Source organism: Galeopterus variegatus, unplaced genomic scaffold, assembly GCF_000696425.1.
Source record: "Galeopterus variegatus unplaced genomic scaffold, G_variegatus-3.0.2 Scaffold112, whole genome shotgun sequence".
NCBI classification, from domain to species: domain Eukaryota; kingdom Metazoa; phylum Chordata; class Mammalia; order Dermoptera; family Cynocephalidae; genus Galeopterus; species Galeopterus variegatus.
The window spans coordinates 856,615-879,500 of NW_007726223.1; the positions used below are offsets into that span (position 1 = coordinate 856,615).

Sequence of the window (22,886 nt, forward strand, 5' to 3'; positions counted from 1 at the left end):
ACAAAAAAAAAAAAAAAAAAAAAAAAAAAAAAAAAGGGCAAAGGAGCTGAATATGCATTTCTCAAAGGAAGATACATGAATGGCCAACAGACACACAAGAAAATGCTTAACACTTAGCATCCCGGAAGTGCAAACTAAAACCACACTGAGATATCATCTCACTCCAGTTAAGCTGGCTTTTATCAAAAAGACTGAGAAAAAGAAATGTTGACAAGGATGCAGAGAAAGGGGAACCCTCCTACACTGTTGTTGGGATTGTAAAATTATGCAGCTATTATGGAAAATGGTATGGAAGTTCCTCAAATAACTGTGGACAGAAATGCCATATGGCCTAGCTAACCCACTGCTGGATATATACCCAAAGGAATGGAAATTATTAGAAAGGGACACCTATACTCCCGTGTTTATTGTAGTTCTATTTACAATAGCCAAGAGTAGGAACCAGCTGAAATGCCCATCATTGGACTAGTGGATAAGGAAAATGTGGTATATTTACACAATGGGATACTACTCTGCTATAAAAAAGAATGAAATACTGACACTCGCAGCAACATGGATGAAAAAATTATATTAAGTGAAATAAGCCAGGCACAGAAAGAAAAATACCACATGTTCTCATTTATATTTGGGAGCTAATAAAAACAAATAAACAACACAAAAAGATACAACAATTACAATAATTCATTGAACTTTTTAAGAGAAGAGAACAGAACCGAGGTTGCTGGGGATGGGAAAGGGGGAGAGGGAAGGGGGAAAGGGAAGAATTGGTAAAGGGCCAGGAAAATCAATTACATTGTATAATGATTGATAAATAAATAAATAAATAAGAAAAGAAGAGTACCAGAGAAATTCTGTTACAACTTATAAGACTATTATATCAGATGTTGACTGTCTGCTATTTGTATGTTTCATGATTTTTCCCTGTTGTATATTTTTAGCATTATTATTATAATAGGAGCTTTGCACTCAGACTGGCATTGCTGTGGATTGGATGTCCCCCTAAATCTCATTGAAGCTTGATCCCCATTGTAACAGTGTTACTAGGGTGAAAAATCAGACTCTGGCAGTGTTGAAAGGTGGGGCCCTTGAAAGGTTATTTGTTTAAGATGACTATGCCCTTGTGAATGGATTAACCCATTCATGGAGTAATGGTTTAGTGGGTTGTCATGGGAGTGGCACTCATGGATTTATAAGGAGAGCGAGCAAGCGTGTTATAGAGCCCTTGCCATTCTTTCCCTGTGATACCTTGCATTTCCATGGGACTGCACAGAACTCCCATCAGGAAGAAGGCCCCCACTAAAAAGAAGGCCTTCACCGGATGCACCCCTTGGACTGTGGACTTCTCAGCCTCCAAAACTGTAAGAAATAAATTTTGTTTCTTTACAAATTACCCAGTTTCAGGTATTCCACTATAAGCAACAGAAAACGGACTTATATTCCTCTCATAACCTATATGTGTTAACCTTCAAACTTCCTTACCGATGTTATACTTTTTGAAATGACTGTATATTGTTTCCCAAATTTACAATAGGACAAGTAATATCTACCCATATACTTACAAAGTATATGGGTCAGACTTCATTCCAGCAGTGTATAGAAAAACCTCATGTTTTTTTCCCATAAAAGGAAGATGACTATTTCATGTTACTGAAATAATCTTCAGATACAGAGGATGGAGAGTTTGCTCAAATAGCAACTTTCAGACATATATCACAAAACTAGAAATAGAAGCCAATGACAATCTTACTAAATATTTAGTTTGTGAAATAAAATAGTACTGAATTCTTATTTTGTTGTCACATATGTTTAACACTTAGGGTCCAGCATTGCTCATGCTATTCATCCTAAATGGAATTCCTCCCTTTTCTCTCTCTTTTTAAAATCTGTTGGTATCCTATTTTTCAAAAGCCAATTAAATCTTACCCTCTCCATCAGGATACCAATATAGAAAACATATATACAAAAACTATTTTTCTCGTCATGCACATTCACACCATACAATAAATCACTTTAATTTTAAGCTGTCTTATGTGGAAACTTTACCTTGCTAACAAACAATCTGTTCCTGATGTCCACATCTCGAATTCATTTTCTTTCACACCTAGCGTAGCAATCAATACTTGTTAATTTGTAATTGGAAATGAAAAAAAAAATTAAGTAGATTTTTGAGAGCTGAAACTAAGATCCAGAGTCATGGATAGCATTAGCAAACTATTATTTTGTTTAAATAATGAAATAGATACTTCAGAACTTCTTTTTCAATTTTGGTTACAGAGAATCAGGAAATCTTAGAATGATTATTCCTGTCTCAATCAAAAACATCTAAAATTAATCTCTTAGTTGGCAGTATCGATTTAATTAAAAATGGGTGAGGTTCAAGGACGAACATTTTAGCCTCTATAAGTTACAGAAATGTTTTAAGTACTCTACTTTGCATCCTTACTATCAGCTCATGTTGGTGTTAGATTATTTACATTCAAAAGAATATTAAGAACAAAAATTACTCTGTGAAAATAGCAGACAATTTGTCAGTTTTCAGAAAACAGTATTCCTAAAATTCAATTTTACAGTCTAAATACATTGAATTAGTGTGTATCCAACACAGAATTTTGAAATTCCTCCCACAAGGTGTATTTTGTTAAAATATGTCTAATAGAACATCACAGTGTGCTCAGAGGCATACCACTGAGTAATCACAGAGCTGAGAATGCAACTGATGTTTCTTCACTCCTAGAAGAGTAAACTTTCTCCTTCTTATTGATGTTGACAAGGGATTTAGAAAAGAAACCTGGTGTATTCTACCAGAACTGTTGATACTTAGACCCAGGCAAGGTGACAAGTAATAGTCACATGGTGATGGCCATTTCCAGAAGAGCAAATTAATTTTCTTACCTGACATTCAAGTATTCTATTCTGCTATGATCACCAAAATCTATAGAGCTGCCCTTGATCTGGTCTTTACCTGTCTAGTTTTCCTTATTAAAAAAAAGAACATTTATAAATGTGCACATTTATTTATACTATGGAATTTTCTGTCTTTCTATATATCCACTTATATATACATGTCTTTCATGTAACATGCTAATCCTATAGTATACATATGATTATATATACTATGCATATATGATTGCCTATACTACACATTATATGTAGGATAACAATTTTTTTATGTGTATATTGTAGGTTTAAAATGTGATGGACAGTAAGCTAATAATAAAGTTTTGGAAACTTGTTAAATTTTAAAAAAAATAATTAGAAAGAATCAGAGTACTGGGGCAAAAGAAGAAAATCCTGTTGTCTTGTGTACAGTAGTTTTTATAATTACTAGAAATAACATGAAAGCACACACTGACTCAAACACTCCTTTTCCAGTTGTAACACAACTTGAAATTACCTGTTTTCTAGTCTGTGTCTTCCATTATAATGTGAACTCTGTTAGGGCAGGAATATGTCTCTCTCTTATCACCAGCATATCATGTAGTGCTAATAAAAATGTAGTAGATTTTCAATAGGGAAGTGTTAAATTGATTCTTGTATAGGATGACTGTCTGTGAAGATAGTGTCCTATGCAATGCTCTCACCAACTTGGGACAGTTAGAAAGATTGTCACTGACTTAGGACAGTTAGAAACATTCTTCCAGACAACTAGAAAGTAAATTTCATTGATTTGCTGTCTTTGTCTTATTTGAGTACCCTCTGACTTATGTTGCTGTTATCTATTTTACTGTAACTTCTTCATTCAGGAAACATAAACCAGTGAGAGGTTTGCTTTGGCGACAACTCACACTCATGCGTTCATTTGTAGAGAGGGCCTTTTTATAGTTATTCAGCTATTTAAAAATAAATATAAATAAATAAAATAGATTATACCTAAACATTGAAAAAGTTAAGTATGATTTGCTATTAAATATTGTTTGTGTAATTTGTTCTGAGTAGCCCATAGAGAGGATGGAGCTCTTTTGGGACTGGAGTCTGACTGCACCCCGCAATATTAGGTAATGGGCAGACTCTGTGGGCAGAGGTGGGCCCTTTGCTACATAGTTGCTAGTTTTGTTTTCTTAAACAAGAATCACAGGTTGATTAATCTAGTTCTGCCACTTGACTATGATAAGAAAAGTATAAAATGTGGGCACACTTTTCAATTACAGTGCAGACGTTAGTTCAAAATAAATGCCCTCATCAAAAATATTCATGGTAAGGCTTAGAATGCAGCTACTGGTGTTTTTTTAATAGCTTTGTGTGAGGTATAGACTTATCTAAAATGTTGCAACTTTCCATTTATCATCTGGGTGTGAACAAAGAAAAAGATAATATTTTTACACATTATCATGCTTTTTTGATGTAGTCATGTTTAATAATAGAAACCAAAAGAAACATTTCCCAATATATTCATCACAATTCTACCAGGAAGCAGATGTACAGTCTTTTTTTTAAAAAAATCATGTATTTATTTATTATATTACATCTTTCAGTTGTGAATATTTTCCTGTAGAGGGAAATTCCATCCTTCCTGGAATAATAATTTTCCATCTTAGATAAAATTTTTTAAACTGGTGAGTTGATGTGTAAACACTCTATCCCTTCTTATATGTATTGGTCTTTTGAATGTTTCTCTATAGAGGTTGACTCTGAGTGCTTAAAATGCTTCCTAAGGATATTTCTGTGATATCATAATAAATCAAGGGAATTTTAGGGGGGGGGGAATCACATTCTTACTAAAATATATATAAAAAAAATGGATCTCCAACACTTAGTATCAGTTTCACAGAAAATTATATCATTTAAAGGTGAAAATTTATAATAACTCAGCCACCTATCCATGTAGCTCTCTCATTTCTTTATTTCATTCCTGCTGAAATGCTTTATGTCTCCATCAGAGCATCTCCACCCTTGACCATTCTCCATATTTCCAGATACTCTTGACCTCACTTCTCCATGTATCTAGGCAAGACCTCCACATCAGGCATTTTGAGCACAATTTTTCAGGCAATTATAACATCTCATCTCTTGACATTTAGATTTTGCTGTAGTTTCCTGCATACATGATCTCATTTCGGCTTTATGATCTTCAGGTGAGTTTCAGTTCACCTCTGTCTAATGAGATAACCTACTGGTTTCCCAGCTGCCCTTGCTAGTGTGTATTTCTCTAAGGCTAATTAATTTGTGTTGGTTTCAAGATATTGTTTCAGCTAAATTTTAACAAATTTGGTAATTTACATTCACATTCACAATGCCTGTATACCATCATTCAGACAATGGTTATGACTGGTTGTTTTGGCCATAACCCTTTATAAACTCCTGTATAAAACTTCCAACTAATGTTTCTTTATCCACTTTTATTTTCTTCCAGCCCTTTAAACACAAAATGCCCATAGTAAAAAAGCGTTTTTATTTTTTTTCCCTTACTGACCTTTTAAACCTACTTTCTTTATGTCTATGATCACCCTACAACTAATAATTTAAACTTTATGAATCAGTATTCTTTAATGCAATATAGAGCAGGTGCTGTGGGCCTAGTCAACCTGGGTCCACCTCCTGATTCTGTCAATTACCAACTTGTAGCCTTGGACAACTTGTTTTATTATTCTTTGCCTTAGTTTCAACATCTGTAACATGAAGTTATAAGAATATATAACTAACAGGTTACTGTGGGGTTTAAATGAGTTAGTACCACATGTTCACAACTTAGAATAGTGTCTAGTCCTTAGTAATCCCTGCATAAATGTTACTATTATTATCTCTTTTCTTTGCTGTCTATTTCCAGTTAGTTCAGAAAATTTTCTCAAAATTTCCCCCCTTTCTGTTATCACTGGCAATACCATGATTCAAACCTTCGTGATCTTTTGCCTGAACTATTTTAGTAGTCTTCTAACTCAGATCCCTGTTTCATTTTATCATAAGCTCTAGCTAAATTAGAATAGTGCACTCCAGAACCTTTATCTTGGTTAGGAACACTTCATCTGGCAAAAATCAAGGTCTTAGAGAAAAATATGTAATTTAAGCAAAACTGAAAATGACGTTAAGTATTATGTGTGTGTGTGTGTGTGTGTGTATATATATATATAGGTATGTGTGTATGAATATGCATAGGTGTTTAGGTGTGTGAAATCTTGTAGTGGTAAATAAAAGTGAAAGCAATAACATTCCAAGCAAATTAGATACTAATGGTTATTAAATCTGCTCATGTCATTAACATTTTCTTGGCACCTTCCTCTGTTGATTAAAAAACTGCTGAAGCACATAATATACTTAGTTACATATTTATATAATTTTTTGTGTGGAGGACCATGTGTCCTTTTAAAGTTGTGAACTAGTCTGTATTTTCCCTTTCTGCTTTGTTTTTTATTTAGCGTCTTCTCCAAATATTTCTGTAAGAAACTGGCCCTTGCAAAAAGTTTTCTGTGTTTAAGATAAAAGATTTTTTTTTCTACCACATCTTCTCTGTGTATATTGAGTCTCCTTACACCACACATTTGCTCCTGTTTTATATGGGAGCAGAAATAGTTAACATCTTTTTTTGTTTAATGGAAATGACCTGAAATGGGTATAAAGAAATATATTGTGGACTTCTTAAAAATTGACACACATATGTACCAAGTTATTGAAAAAAATCACAGGCGATGATGCCATTGTGGGTGAAGTATGATTTTTTATCCTGATAACATTATACCTAATAAAGTGATTGCCCTGTTTGAATACCATTGTTGTCACTTACTCCCTACCTCAAGTGATGGCAGAATCCAGTGCCCACACCTTACCTTGTCATAATTGGGCTGTGATATAATTTTGCAGCTTAGACCATGCGTATCTTAGTCACATGAAACTATTACATCATCTCTTTCCTCGTGACATATCTTACGTGCCTCTTGAAACATTACCTACTCTCAAACTCCAGCTTAAATTACATCCCTACTATGAAATTTTCTTTGATCCTATTCCATTCCCCTTCTATCTCAATCAAGAATTTTTTTTTTACTATTCTATTTATGTTTTGTATGTCTTGTATAACACTTGCATCTGTTTAACTTACAGCTCTTTGTATACAAGTTTTATTTCTCTAAGTACATTGTTATCACCTTGAGTAAAGGACCACATTTTTTTCACCATCTACAAATACATTAGAGTTGAATCTCATACAGGCTCTAAGTTCTAAAATCAATATTTAAAGTTAAAATTTTACACTGTCAAAATTATTCTGAAAAGATACTAAAGTGATACACAAATGTATTATACAGTATTTATGGGCCTCGTTAGGGGCTGACATTCAGTCTCTCAATAAAGTAGTACACCGCTGAAAGTTTTCCTTTGTATTGTGTCAGGTCACTTTCTTCACTTCAGTGCCAGATGAAGTAATTGACTTGTATTTAGAGGCTGTGTTGTATGAAAAAAATCCATGCATCTTTAAACATGAAAATTAGATGCAGCTTGGGGAGATGCTCAGACTATGAGAACTGAGAATGACTGAGGGAATTTCATTTTCTTTTCCAAAAAGATTATTTTTAAAAAATATTGATAGTCCAAAAAATCCTGTCTGCTTAGCTTTCAATAAATTTGGTTGTCCAAACTCACAAGAGTTTAGACAAGTAAATATATAGAGAGATGCATACAGATATAGATATAGGTTTTTTTTTAAGCACACAACTAGTTTAAATAATTAGTTAACTAGTTTAAATCCAGGATGCTGAATCATCATGTAATGATATGATGTAGTGGCTCAGTTTAAATTATAATTCTATCAGGGCTTCTGTATCACAACATTATTAAAAATGGCAGACTTTGCTCAGATAGACCTTCATTCAAATCCATGCTCTGCTACTGACTGTAAGACCTGGAGCACTAGCTTAACATCTCTGAGCATCAATTTTATAGCAAGCTAATTGAGATTAAAAAGAGTATCTACCTGCAGGAGTATGAAATGAGAAGCATGGGGTTTACTTCATAGTAAGCACGCAAAAAAGGTTTGTTATTGTTAACAATATTATTGATTGGTCCATTTACAAAATAAATATTTATAACTTATAGTGAAAATTTAAGCCTTCCTTTTTAGAATGGGAGTCTATGACTTTACTCAATTCAATTTATATTTGGAACATTGACAGGAATTACTTTTCTTTACTGTTTTTGAAAGGCCAGTCAGACATGAAATGCTTGGTTATTTACTTGAATCAGGACTGAAAGACTTGGCTGGTTGAAGGCAATTCTGGGAACGAGAAGAAGGGAGCCTCTTTGAATGACTGAAGCTGGATTTCTGAATTGGGTCTTTCAGAAGTAAGGGGCTTCTTTGCCCATTTTCCATGAATTTATATTTTTCATAATAAATTGCCTTGGATAAGATCCATTTTAAGTAATATCTCTTACTTTATTCATTACTTTTTAAAACTGCAGCCTTAAATAATCTAATTCTTTCTCATTCTTTTTTTATCCTTTCTGTTGAATGCTGGATTCTTTTTTTTCTTATTTTTCTATTATACTTGCCATTTTTTTAGCCTTTTAAAAAATTTTGTTTCTGATTTTTAAAGTATTATCAATACTCTGTGACTCTGGAAATTTGGCTTACATTTTACTGTTTACTCTCTGACAAACACTGTGTTATTTCCTTTTCAAGAATTTTCTTACTGAATTTCCTTGTTGCATGGTAGGTGAATATCATTTTCTACTCTTCACAGGTAAGAAAGCTGAGATATAGAGAGGTTAAATAACTTACTGAAGCTTCCTCCTCCTCAGTCATGAAGATTGGACGTTGACCTGAGCAGTATGATTTTAGGGCTTAAACTCTCAACTGCTACACAAACATTAGCTCATTTTTTTTTTGAGAGGCACTTTCAAAGTCTGCTGATTTTTCTTTTGTTTGTATTTCTTTTCCTTTCTATTCTCCCTATATATTTTAGACTTTTTCTGTACTTTAAAAAATATCTTTAGTTATTTTCATTTTATTTTCCCCTTCCCTTCAAAATGTATGTTAAAATTTCAGAATACACTGCTCTTCCCTCTCCTGCTCTTTGCCTGGCACACCCCGTCCTTGTATTTCCCTGTCATTAGCTCATCACTTTGGATGTCCTCAGCCTCTGAACTTTTGTCCTATGACATTCAGTTGCTGACTCAGTTCCTTTACTTCTGTCTTCCAAGGAGTCTGAACATTTTAAATGGTATTTTCCCTTCAGTCAGTTCCAAGATGATGTTTGCCTCTGCTAAGTGTATTTCCTTGCAGCTACTGAAATTTTCTGTTCTGCAGATTGCTCCTTGGTGCGTTTGGGAAGATGTTGCCAAGCTTCTTGTTGCACATATGCTTGTTTTTCAGTTCCTGGAAACTTGGCAGAGCTTACCCTCTTTCTCCACATTCTTCCTCAGCTTTTCTCCCACCCTCTGAGAATACCTCTGCCATGTTGTTTTTCCTGGCATTTGCTGCACCCCACTGCACCTTCCAAGTCTCCTTTTGTTCTGAATGCTTGAATCTACCTGAACCTTCCACTGTCTTTTTCCATTGTGGGGAGAGTTGTGTTTTAATCAACTATGATATTTTAAGGTCATTCTGTGAAAACAAATGGCTACACATTCTGGAAACATAAGCAACTAAGTTTTGATCTTATTACTTTTTACTTGATCTACTTCATCTGCTTCTTTCATCCTTCTTTTATAATTGTGCTTTTATGACTTCCCAGAAACTTATAACGAGAATGTGGTTTTATACAATAACCACTGTTTTGTTAACTCTAATTGTTTATGGATGCTGTGATTTAGTACATGAATCATGTAAGAAATAACAGTAGAGTGGAAAGATCACTGGATGGGCAATCAGAAGATGTAGGTTTTTGCTATTGCTGGTTCCTCTTGTTTGCTTGACATCAGCCTCTCAGTAACACCTCTGACTCTCAGCATTGTTATTTGTAAAAAGAAGAATGAATAACACCTAACTTCAAAGGTGATGTTCAAATGAGATAAAAAGCACACCTATGTCTTACAACTTGTAAACAGCTACACAGCAGGTACAGAATATTATTATATTGACTCTCAAAGCTCAGAAATGAGTTTGTTAAGCAAGTAAAAATATAAAATAAAAACAAATGAAAAATATGAATAGAGCATCATTTATTCAGAGTTTTCTATTGTTTTCTTAAGGTGTTTCTCAAGATACTGAAATCTGCACTTTGGGTTTTAATAAGAGAGTATTTCTAGATAGCACTGAGAGTATTTGAAAGGTGGGTAACATACCTGTTTTGCTGACCCAAATATCATAATCCAAAAATAATACTTGTGTGGGTAGTTCAGTTTCTTCCCATGATGGGATGGGTATTACAGAGTGATTCATAGAAAAAACACAGATCAGCCTATATGTACATGCGGCAGCATGTGTTACGAATGAAGTTCCACCTGGGAATTCTTTGCTTCTTTCTTTAAAGAGCCATCTTACTCCCACAGGGATGGTGATTTCAAGCTGTTATAGCTACCCACATGTCTTATTACATAAGTGATTCATTTGTATTTTCATATTTTAAAAAATACCAATTTGCAAACCAACAGAATGAATCACTGGAAACTATATTAAAAGGACCTATTATCCCATTTTACTTAGTTATCTTCTGGAAACTGATAAATTAATTTACCATTTCAGATCATTAATTAAGTGAAGACCATTGTATGAACAAAATATAGAGGATAAAGCTAAAGTTTTCAGTCCTTTTAAAAAATTGAGTTGGAATTATTAATATGATTCCAATAGACCCCTATTGTTCTGTTGATTGCATTGTCTTCCAGAATCATGGGAACCACTGTGAGGTCAAGTTGCTTGGATTTTATTCATAGTGTCAGAATGGTGTCATCTGTTTCCCAGGACAGTGTCCTCCTCCATATGAGGCACACAAATTCATTGTTTGCATTTTTATACTTTCTTTTCTAATTTCCAGGTTGCCTTCTTTTCTGCTCTTCTGCAATTATTCTCCATAATCCTTCTTTCTGGTATCAGATTAAATAATATACATTTTTATATTTTGCTTGTTTGTGCATAGAGACTTAACCCATCAACTTACTGCACAGACAAGTTGTGCTTGTTTAGTGCTCTAATCTTTCCCCATAAATCATCTTTGTCTACATCTTAAACATTCTTCCATTATGTCTCTGAACTCCTTCCAGCTCCTCTGCACCTCTTGTATAATGAGGTGCCCAGGTCTGAACACCAGGTGCAGTCCCATCAGTCCTGCCTATGAGGGTCCTATTACTTCCAGTGCTGCTATGATGCCTTCTTGTTCCCTGAGGTATTCATTAGAGAGATGATGCCTGTCTCTACAGGCGCAGAGTCAAGCATGCTGCACCACCCCATTCTCCTGCACCTGCCTTCTGGCTAATCCTTTTTCCAGAGTGCAAAGCTCCATCTCAATTTCTCTCTCCTTCTCTCTCACTATGACTCTGTCTCTTTTGTTCTTTATTGTTTTTATTTCACTCATGCTGTTTGACTCAGATCTAATTCTTCTGTTTACTCCCCCCCTTTTTTTCTTTTTATCTTGATCTGGCCCAATAGCTTCCCAGTCCTACAATTTCATGCTGTGCTAAGAGCAGTCTCTGCCACTGTGACTGCCTATGCATCCATCTCTTAACCACAGCGACTTCTTTCACACCTCAGTGGTGCAAGATACATTTATTCTCTTACATATCTAATGCCCTATCTTTTTGTTTTTTATTAAATCAGTAATTAGTTTGGCATTATTCTATTAGGCTTGAAAACTCTATTTTTATCAAAGTTCCTTGCAGAATTGAGCTATAAATTATTTTTAATATTACTATTTGCAACTTAATAAAATAGCAGTTCAATTTTTATTGATAAATTATATAGTTTGAGAGAAATGTGATAAGTGTGATATTTCTGGAATAGTTACTGTGTAAATTATGGCTTGTGTGCCTTGAATTCTAGTTGGTCATTCTTTCTTTCTTCCTTCACCTCTTCTTTCCAGTCCTTCCTACAATCATGTAGTGGTTACTGAAATCCTATCATCTGCAGGATAGTGCGAGGGAGAGAATACAGCACGTGTATTCTATGTCATGCTCCAAAGTGATTAGCTCTGCAGCTATATCAAATCACTTACATTCTGTCATGATGTTCTCATGGACACGGTGGTCTCATGGAGTGGAGTCTAACAATATGACAATAAGTGAGAATAAGACACACAAATTAGAAGAATAGTGAGAGATAACACCAAAATTGAATTTTGGATCAGACTGAAGAGTACCTTGAAAACTTGAAAAGTTTTTCTCTCTGGTGTGTACAACAACAAATAGTTCCCCATTAACCACCAAATTAATTTTATCAAAACACCTTCAGAGTATGAATGTGGTTTGTATATGACTGGAGGATTGAAGTGAGGGAGGATGGGAAAGGAATTAGGAAAATATTGTAGTAGTCCAGGAATTATGTAATAAAGACAGAAAAGTATTAGAGCTTGAAGGAAAATTTGAGTCTGGCACTACAGATTTGAGAACCAACTTTAAAGTACGTAGCTGGTAAAAAATAATTAGATTGAGTTTTACCACCTGGAGTGTTTTCATGATTAGTCCAGATTCCTGATCACCCCCTCTGCCATTTGCTGAAATAGAGTATTTGGAGATGACAGCCTGGGAACTGCAATTTTAACAGTTCTCTCAGTTGATTCATGTGCTTATAACCGGTTATGCAATTTTTAGCTGAAAGAGCAGTCATCGTCAAAGTAGGTGAATGTTAGGGTCTAGAATACGTAGGATAAAAAGGGACAGCCAAAGGGACTAAGAGCGTAGGATCCCGTAGGGAAAGAGCGGAAGCTGAGATGAAAGTAAAGCGAGTGATGTGGTTAATTAAGCAGGTAGACACAGTAGATACTGTTGGTTGGAAAATGAGAAAGGAGTTAAAGTAAGGAATTTGTGATAGAGCTGAATAATTCTGAGCTTCTGGTCTTTGTGGAATAGAAAAAATTCAGGGTGATGATACAAGTCGGTGTGCTTTCGGTAACTAAAGTGAAAGGCAGAGGCTGGCTGGTTAGCTTAGCTGGTTAGCTTAGCTGGTTAGAGCACAGCTTTATAACACCATAATCACGGGTTCGGACCCCTGAACTGATCAGCCACCAAAAAAACAAATAAAGTGAAAGGTGGAGGACTGAGTATTGTTGAGGAGAGGAGCTTCATCTCCAGTCAGCAGAGCCTTTGTTTGTTTTGTTGTTTTCCCCAAACAATGGCAATGCATGTATAGCTGTAAATCAATGCTTTTTATTTACGTCTAAGTCTTGTGAAGTAAAAGTGGAAAGAGAAATGGATAAACATCTTGAGACACAGTGCTGAAGACTCAGACATCAAAGCATTAGAGTGAGCACACCTTAGACAATGTACATAGATTGTGGGTAAGGGTCAAAGAGTGGAGAAAAAGCACACACAATGTACAAAGGGAAGCTGTTTAGCGATAACATATTGTTAACTGATTTGTGAAAGCATCTTTTCAGGAACTTGGCCTCACTTGGGGAAATGAATTAAAAATCTCTCTGTTAATAGTTTGAAAATAACCAGAATCTTACATTCAAATCATTTTCATTGCACTTACTCTCAAGTCATTTTCAATGCCAGTATTGTAACATTAACATTAAAATCATTACCTTGCTTGTTATTGTTAACATAATTTTTTACTGCCACGTTTTTAATATTGATGTTATTTATCCAAGAAAATAAGAATGAATTTTTATTCTTATAGATAGAAAAAGTAGGATAAAAACACAGATCTATTTTTTTAAGATTTGACTAGAAAGTTCGGCTTGTGTCAGGGATACTGAGACTTTTTATATTTCGAAGTGGCATTTATTCTTGAAACATATTAGCCTGTCTGCACAATGACCTCTGTGTTTATCTTTATAAACAGTAAAATAAACCATTATGGAAATGCACTTCCTTCTGGGAACTGTAGTACCAAGTGTTAATGGCATCATTATTCCAAACAAAGTGTATTTAGAACTACTATTTTTCATGGTATATTTCTTGTGGGAATTTCTGTGAAGTTTCCTTATAAGATAGTCACATGGCATAACTGTTTTCTTCTCACTATCTGTCATGATGTTATGCTTTTTTTGTTTTTGTAACAGTTTTGTTCTTTTTATAAAGAAATGTCTATTTCTTAAACACATAATGGGATGAAGTTTGCTGATAAATTAGTATGAATTCTGAAAATTTTTCAATATTGAATTAGAATGTAGTTAAGACCATAGATCTTAAAGAGAGGCTTATTTTTTCTCAAGAGAGATTTTTGGAACTTTATACTGTGGAAAATCCAATTGTCCTTTAAGCTGATAGAATCAAGTTCTGAATTTTATGAAATATATGAAAATTGGAGACTGCTTTATTATCTTAAGAATCAATTATCTTACGGAATCATGCAATATATTAAAATCTTATTTTCTACATGCAACATTTCTAAGCTAAAGTGTGTTTTTATATAAAATAGATGGTTAGAAACTACCAATTTTCAGAAGAATAATCAAAATAATTGAATGGGTCTACATAAATTTAGATGAAAAAGCACATTAGCTAAAATAAAGGGAATTGTAAAAGTGTAGTTCATTAATGTTTTCAACAGCTCAGAATTTAATAGTTATTGGTTAAGGTGTCACAGTTTTTTAATAAGTCAAGGGCTGTTTACTTGCTTTATGATAGATGCAAAGATCACCTGGTCAAACTTTAATAATTTTTGTTCTCTTTACAAGTTAAACTCCATAGAAATAAATAAGTATCCAAAATAAAATAAATCATTCATATCTACAAATATAACACCCCTAAAAGGTAAATAAGCTATTATATACATTTTCAACTAATAAATTTATTTCACAGTCACTAAATATATAAATGAATCGTTCACAAAATTTCTGTAATTAATACCATCAGTTGGCCCTGTTCATTGATTTGTCTATAACTAAAGATTGGTGTACTCTTACACGTTACTACCTTGCTGAAAATACATGAAGTTTCAGTATGACTAAGTGTTATTAGGGGTTTAATATGTACCTGTGGAAAAGAAAATAGCTAATTGACCCATCAGGGAGATTAAAACTAAGACCAAATCCTCATAAGCACTAAGCTCTAATGGACAAGTTAACTAGCTTGTAAGTGATTCAATGCACAGTAAGACATGTATTTTGTTAATTACTGTTATTTCTTAGCAGTATATTTTTAAATTACAGCACAAAATAAAAGTATTTGTATCATGCTAATGTGTTTAGGGGTGGAGCATACCAATATCATCATCTTACTTTGAAAAACATTGTTTTTTAAATCAGATGGATTGGCAGGGATGTACAGACATGTTATAAAACCAATATAGAAAAAAGTTGATTATAGAATCTGGGTGTGGATATATGGATGCTTGCTGAACACTTCCACTTTTCTGTATGTGTGAAAATCTTTATAATAAAATTTTGGAAAAATATTCACACCATAAGAAAGATTATTACATCTTTTTGAAAGCAATCAATCTGATAAAACATTAAGGGAGATGCCAGTAATAACATGACACAATTCCTCATAAGTAGAAAGACAAGTGATACTATACTTTAAAATAAGTACTTTTTAAAATAAGTAAACATGAGTAAATTCCTTTCAGATCTATGCATATTTTTTGAAAAAATATTTTACTCTTTTCTGTAGATTATGTGTTCAAATCTAATTATTTTTTATGGTTGTCTATTATTTAAGACCAACCTAAAGTAATCACCTTGTGTTGTATTTTAGTCAATGAGCTTATTCAGTTTTATGGTTTTCTCTGGTACCTTTACAAAGGGCACTTTATACTGCACTTCTAGTTCCCTATAAACAAGGAAACAATCTGTACTACTGTATTTCAAATCATTTCCATCCCAACCATTACTTCATTGGCAATAAAAATTACAAACTGTGCACTGAATTTCATACATGCTCATTTCTAAAGTGTTAATAAGTGAATGTCTGGTCATCCTTGATGTAGAGTAAGTGGCAGACCCCCCACGTGGGAGGATTTGTGTGAGGTTTGATAGAATACCAAGAGTGCACCTCCATGCCCATTCCGCTGAGGCTCTCTTTCATGGGAACTTCCATGCATTCTTCCATTTTTTTTAAAATAAAATATTTAGGGATTCTACTTAAAGGTAAATGTTATCAGCCACTGTAAGTTATTAATATCTGAACTTTAATTAATGTATGCCCTAGCAATTCCTAAGAAAATGAGGCATGGGGAGAGTTTGAAACTTAGGAATTCTCTGTTGTCTAACATCTGGACATCCCTTAGATCAGCAGACACAGGAGATAAGGTAGCTTGGAAGTTTAGCAGTCAGGAGCAAACAAGACACTGCATGATGAAAAAGAAAAGAAATAAGGGTCTCTGTAATGATTAATTTTATGTGTCAACTTGACTGGGCTATAGGGTGCCCAGACATTATTCTGGTTGTGTCCATGAGGGTGCTTCTGAATGAGATTAACATTTGATTGGTTGACTGAGTAAAGCAGATTGCTCTGCATAGTGTGGGCAGGCCCCATCTAATCAGTTCCAAAATAGAACAAAAAGCCTGACCCTCCCATAAATAAGAGGGAATTTCCTTCTTCCTCACTGCCTTCACCTGGGATATCATTTTTTTTTTTTTTCTATCTTTGGACTTAAACAGAAACATCCTTCTTTCCTGGTTCTGCAACCTACAGGCATTCGAACTCTCCAAATTCTCAGGCCTTCAGACTTGGACTGAAACTGCATCATCAGTTCTTCTGTTTCCCAGGCCTTCAAACCTAAACTGGAACTGCCGTATTTGCTGTCCTGGGTCCCCAGCTTGCCAACTGTAGATCTTGGGACTCATCAACTTTTATAATCAGGTGAGCCTATTCCTTATAATAAACCTATTTTTGTTATCTTTATCTCTTTCTCTCTCTCTCTCTATACACACACATACATATACTTCTATATATATTTATTTCTCTCCATATTATATATTTTATATATAATATAAATATATATATATAATATATATATATCTGGAGAACTCTAATACCATCTCTGTGAGCTGGGGGGCTGAGATAATAGAAAGAGAGGAGACAGTGTACATGTTAATTTGCCAGGGCAAACTTTAAATATTCTGTGTCTATATCATATGCTATGCTTTTTCTAGATATGGTCATTCCAAGAAGATCAAATGATGATTGGATCTCTGCCATATAATCTCACTGATTCATTGAAACAAATATAGTGTAAAGTCATTATAATGCCTTGGGTCCTGTTAATTATATACATTAGAATGTCACTAGGTTAGAAATCACCTGCAAATAGTTACTCTCTCAGAATAAGCAGCCATGGCTTTCCTATAATTGCCTGATTTGACATGTCCAAGTGTCCCAGTTTCTGAGGATACTAGTCTTGACTTTGATTTGCACTGGTATCTACTTTTGCTTTAGCTCCAGAGCTAAAGATTAACAAGTATGCTGGGGCCTTCTAGTATTTCATTTGTTTTATAGAATAACAAAATTTACCATACGGGAAACAGATCACTGGTCAATTTCTAATCCTGATACACATTTGTATTTGTTTTCTAAAATATACTCTTTTGATAGAAATAATTTTGATGAGATTATCAATTTGAAGACATATTGCTGGTACCTAATCGTAGCAATGCTCTATTATTATTTATTACTAGCTGTACTAAAAATCAGCACTGAATGTTCTCTTGTTTCATTGTTTTCCAGGCATAATCAATAACTCTCAGTTTTCTTTTACTGTAAGATTGTGATTGACCTTTTATGCACTTCCCCAGTCTAAGATTATTTTTAAACTCGCCAGCTTATCTTCCTCCACAAACCAGACATAGCGTTGTTTTCAAATTGTTAGCCATTCCTTTGGGGGCATGAACAATGATGTCTTTTGACTTCCAAGTCATTTAATTTGGCGATCTGAGATCAAATTTAGTTGTGAATATTGACATCTCTTTAACTTTCTTATGGTCAACAATGATCCTTTCACATTCAACTTTGGCTTATTGTCATAATCAGTAAGAGGTAATTCAGTCATTACTCATTTACACATTGCTGTAAAATTCAACAACAGGCGGTTAAAACTATCAAAACCTAAGATCAAATAGCACTCACTCTAGATAAACAAATACTGTCCTATAAGTAAGTACAGGTGTAAAATAAGACATAAAAACAAAACAAAGAAAAGATTGAAGTGATAATAAATGATTAATAAATCAAAGGGAAACAAAATCGTAAAGTGATTGTGAAGTCAGTGATTACAAAATCAAAAGATCTCTCTTTTATATATCTAGCCATAGAAACCGTAAGATAATGAACTCCTGTTATAAGTAGAAAGTAAAGAAAACATCTCAGGCATATAATACATTTGTAAGAGGTGTTCTTTGTAAATAAGTTTTGTGGACGTTTTTTTATTATTTTGATCAATGTAAGGTCAGAAAATCTTTTATTCATTTTACAGGCAACCTAAAACTTGGGAATTTATAATATGAATTTAAAAATTCCTTAGGAAAAGTCTAATATAAAAGTTTAAGATTGTCTAGAACTTTCAGGTCAATATGATGAACTGAGTAGGAAATACTACTGCAAAAAGCTTCACTAGTACAAAATGCTTTGAGGATATAAAAACAATAAAAATCAAGTAAACTATAATAAACTAAAAATTTCATACCTGTATGATCATCACATACATAAACACAAACATACACACACATCAATTATGAATCTCAATTTTAAGCAATATAGAAATATATCACTGTCTAATCATTAGCTCTTCTGGTAAAGAACAATTCACTTTCTGAAACTGATTTTGGAAATAATCTATTATTGTTTGTTAAGAACATTACACTGTTTTTGCTTGCTTGTTTTGTTTTGTTTTGTTTTAACCTGGGGTTAGAAAACATTTTTGGAAATTAATTATACATGTATAAACTTAGAAAAGTTTACCTGGTTTATATTGAAGACTTTCAAAGTAAAGAATGAAGGAAGGAAAGAAGACAGACTATGCAGGACCAGAAGAAGGAATAAGAAAATGAACAATCTTCTTGAATAGCAACTCTATTTTCTCTATTTAGTTTTACATAGGGTTTCTGCAGCAACTTGCTTTTTTATATAGCCTTATTTTATCTTTCTGTCTCAGTGTCATATAACCTCTCTAATTATATGTGTGTGTGTGTGTGTGTGTGTGTAAGTAACAGTGGTTTTTGTTATGGGTAACAGTGGTTTTTTAACATTTATATTGCATAGAATTTGAAGAAAATTTCAGGTGATACTTAGCTTTTAAATATTATGACTTGGTTAAGTTGTTTGAAAACTTTAGAAATATTGTTTTAAAGTATTATTTTGTTTTGTGTTATTATTTTGTTTGTCTCAAAATGAGAAGAATTCACAGGAAACACAAAATAACACAATTTACCACAGAGGGAGATCAATGTAAAGAAAATCAGCCTTGGACTCTTTCCAGTAGAGTATAATTGTGGTACCACAGTAAGGACATTTTTATACTAGGCTTTACCTAGCTGGTGAGCTTACGTATAAACTTAGGGAACCGCAACGTGGAAATGCTTCAGTGACTCTAATCTCCTGGTTATAAATCTAGAAAAAACTGGAAAATAAAAAGAGTAAAGGAGATAATCAAAACAAGCATTTATATTCCAGCACTAAATTGATTAGTACGTTGTATACACAAATTCTCTTTCAGGTCTGATAAGGTGAGTGATCCTACTTACAGGAATATATTTTTTTATTTTCTAGAAAAGCACTTAGAAAAATCTTTCTAAGATTCTTCCATTCTTAGTACATTCACAGCTCAGTCATTTTTTCATGGCACCACCACACAAACAAATACCAAGAATTCTGATTATTAAAAATTTATGGCCAAACAACTTAATATTTATGTTCTGACAACCTAAATTGGAAGACAAAATAAAATTAATATTTTATTTTATTCTTAAATTTCTTACTAATTACTTACTGATGGGGTGTTTGTGCATGTTGGGCACAAATTCTCAAACCTTGGAATCCAATTGAATGCTGAGAACTTCATTATCTGTTCCACATAGACTTTCAGGAGGATTTTGCTTTTTATCACATCACCTGCTGAGAACCTAACTTCATACCACATGGCTATGACACCCGTAAAAGGAATGTGGCACTTTCTAATACTGAAACTGTGAAATACCTTTACTAGTAGTTTGTGCAGTGTCTGACAGATGTTGAGCCTTGTTATGCTTACATTGAAATTTTAAAATATTCCATAGCACGTTCATGGAATTCAGTCACACATAGTTTTGAAATCACAAATTTAGACTATTAGACGCTGATGTGAATCATAGCCCTTGTATCTTAAAATTTGGAAGTCAAAAGGCCTCTGCCACAGGGAAATGAATGGAAAGCACCGTAAAGCAACTACAAAAGCTCAATATCTTTAAAAGAAAAATCTCAGTGCTTTCTAGTTTTTCTCAGCCCAGTTATCAATACATAGTACAATTGCCTATGACTTTGGAAATGTGATATAAGCATACACAGTGATGGTATATGGGGCCATCATCACTGTTGTGTATTTTTAAGAAAATAATATTGTCAGCGTCTATTATGATATTTTTAATTTTGACCCAGCATTTTAACATTTGGACTAAATGTTTTCCAAAGTTTGTAACTACACATTTTTATTCACAAGAGCTACTTGTTCTAACAGTGCATATGAGATGCATGGGAGCTGTAGTAAGAGGAGGTTGCAGTTAGGATATACTCTCATGTATATATCCTAACTGCACATAAATCCTGGGGGACCCCAGGGAAGGAGATTTGAATGATTTTTCCATTTATCTAATTGTTGTGTTTCAGTAACTGTATAAACATTGTTTCCTTTTAAAAACAAGTATCTTATAGAAATGTGTATTTACTTTCCGCTAAGGTTCTTAGTGGAGATCTTATCTGGATTATTAGAAGAATTCAAATATGGGAGTCTTTAAACTGGATGATGTTATCCGTTTCTGCTCAATAAACTGTGAACTCTATCAGTGTCCCTACTGAAAGCTCAAAATAGAAAACTAAAGCAAGTTATATTAAGATGAATAGTCAAGAATATAAATGAATTTTTTGTGAAAAGAAAAAAAAATATGATGATGTAGAGCTATTCCTCCATATCTCAGGCAGGGTAAATTAACATTGATCATTAATGGTGATACTTAGTAGGAGTTGCCGACATTTACATAATTTTAAATTCAAATTTTGTCTTATTCATTTTCTTCCCCTGTTCATTTTGATCCTAATTTCCTACAACCTACTTTGTTGATCGAGTTTCCATACCTTTGAGTAGATCAAATTATCATAATCTCTGGCCATGTTAGCAAATTAGCTGGCATTAGTAGCAAGGATAATTTTCTTAATTTTTACTCATTGGTTGAAATCTTTTATCATACTAGCAGGTATTTGAGGATATGAAACCCAGAACTAGTGCTGGGAAGGCTGGTGGGTTTGGGACGTGGTTCACTTTGTCAGCTGAAAGACTCTTAAAAATCTAAGGAGATGTGGCAGGAAGATGATCATATGAATAAAGGCTGTTTGGAAGTAACAGAAGGAGCACTTCACCCGTGTTATATGTCCAGGACTGACTCTGCCTATTTCATATACAATATCAAGAGCAGAAAACAATAAATTAAATTAGCAGATATCTGGGTAAGTGAACAATGTTTAGGAGATTGAAACAGAAGAAATAAATAATATGTTAATATAAGACGCCAGAAGAAAAATAATTTTTTTCTTTTTATGAAATCCTATTACCTAAATTTGAAAAAAAAAAAAATACACGCACATACATATCCACTCACGTGTGTGTATGTATTTCCAGATTTTACTTCCAAATCAACTGTGGCCTTATATTTTTCATTATTGGTATCAAATTATTTTCCAGCAAGGTATCTTGTATAAGGTCTGCAGATAGAGATATATTTACAGATGATTGGAAATAGGAATGATTAGAAAGATGGACAGAAAACTACATCTGTGACTAGAACCATGATAACACTGATGTGTGGCCAGATGTATCTGAAGGGATGAACTATATATTTTCCTGGTTCACTGACTTCAGCGTAATTGCTGCACTACATTCTTTTTTTTTATTTTTCAGACTTTCTATTCCTATTCCCTTGAATTGTCCATATTACATTTGCTACTCCTCTGAGTATCCCCACAGGTTTGCAACATCTTTTTGTGCCCTATTTCTATACACCAAAGTCTGCTGCCTTGTCATCAAAAAGTGCATTCTTCCATCAATACATATTTGTAAACATATAACAAGACTAGTTCTTGTGTTCCACTCCTCCATTTATTTAATCTATGATATCTGCTATTAGGCCAGCTTTTTTTTCTTTCAAAAACATAAGTCATTTCTTTTTATCCATACAATTGCATAATATCTTAAATGAAGAATTTTTAAGTATAGGATTTTAAAATAGCATAATATATGAAATGTGATATTATGTATGTGTACATATATATGCACACATATGATACATATGTGTGCATATATATGTATACACGTGCATGCATATATACATATACATACATATGTATATATCGATAGGAAACTGTAAGGCACTATACAAACATAGATAAATTGAATTATCTATTTATACCATTTAGTTTATTTTTATTTGTATGTGTTTTGAATGTCACAAAGTTTTGTATTTGAGTAATAAGAAATACCTCCTCATTGCAAATAGCTTATAATTGCTCCTCAATACAGGATCTTCTCCCCACCAGATTTTTTATTTATTTTTTATGATTAAACATACTCTATCACCTTGCTCAGCAAAAGAGTGTGATTCCTGATAATTTTCTCTTTCTTTTATGGGAGTTCTTACCTATGAGTTATATTTTTAGTACTCCACGTGTCCAGCAAGGTA

At 33.5% G+C, this 22,886-nt stretch overlaps 1 protein-coding gene across 1 annotated transcript in view; it reads left to right on the forward strand.

Moving 5' to 3' along the window:
* SEMA3D (sema domain, immunoglobulin domain (Ig), short basic domain, secreted, (semaphorin) 3D) overlaps positions 1–22,886 on the forward strand; it is a 193,396-nt gene that overhangs the window by 14,666 nt on the left and 155,844 nt on the right. Inside the window, exon 2 of the mRNA XM_008586731.1 lies at positions 16,663–16,830. The gene's annotated coding sequence lies outside the window, so the exon portion shown is untranslated. The remainder of the gene's footprint in view (positions 1–16,662; positions 16,831–22,886) is intronic.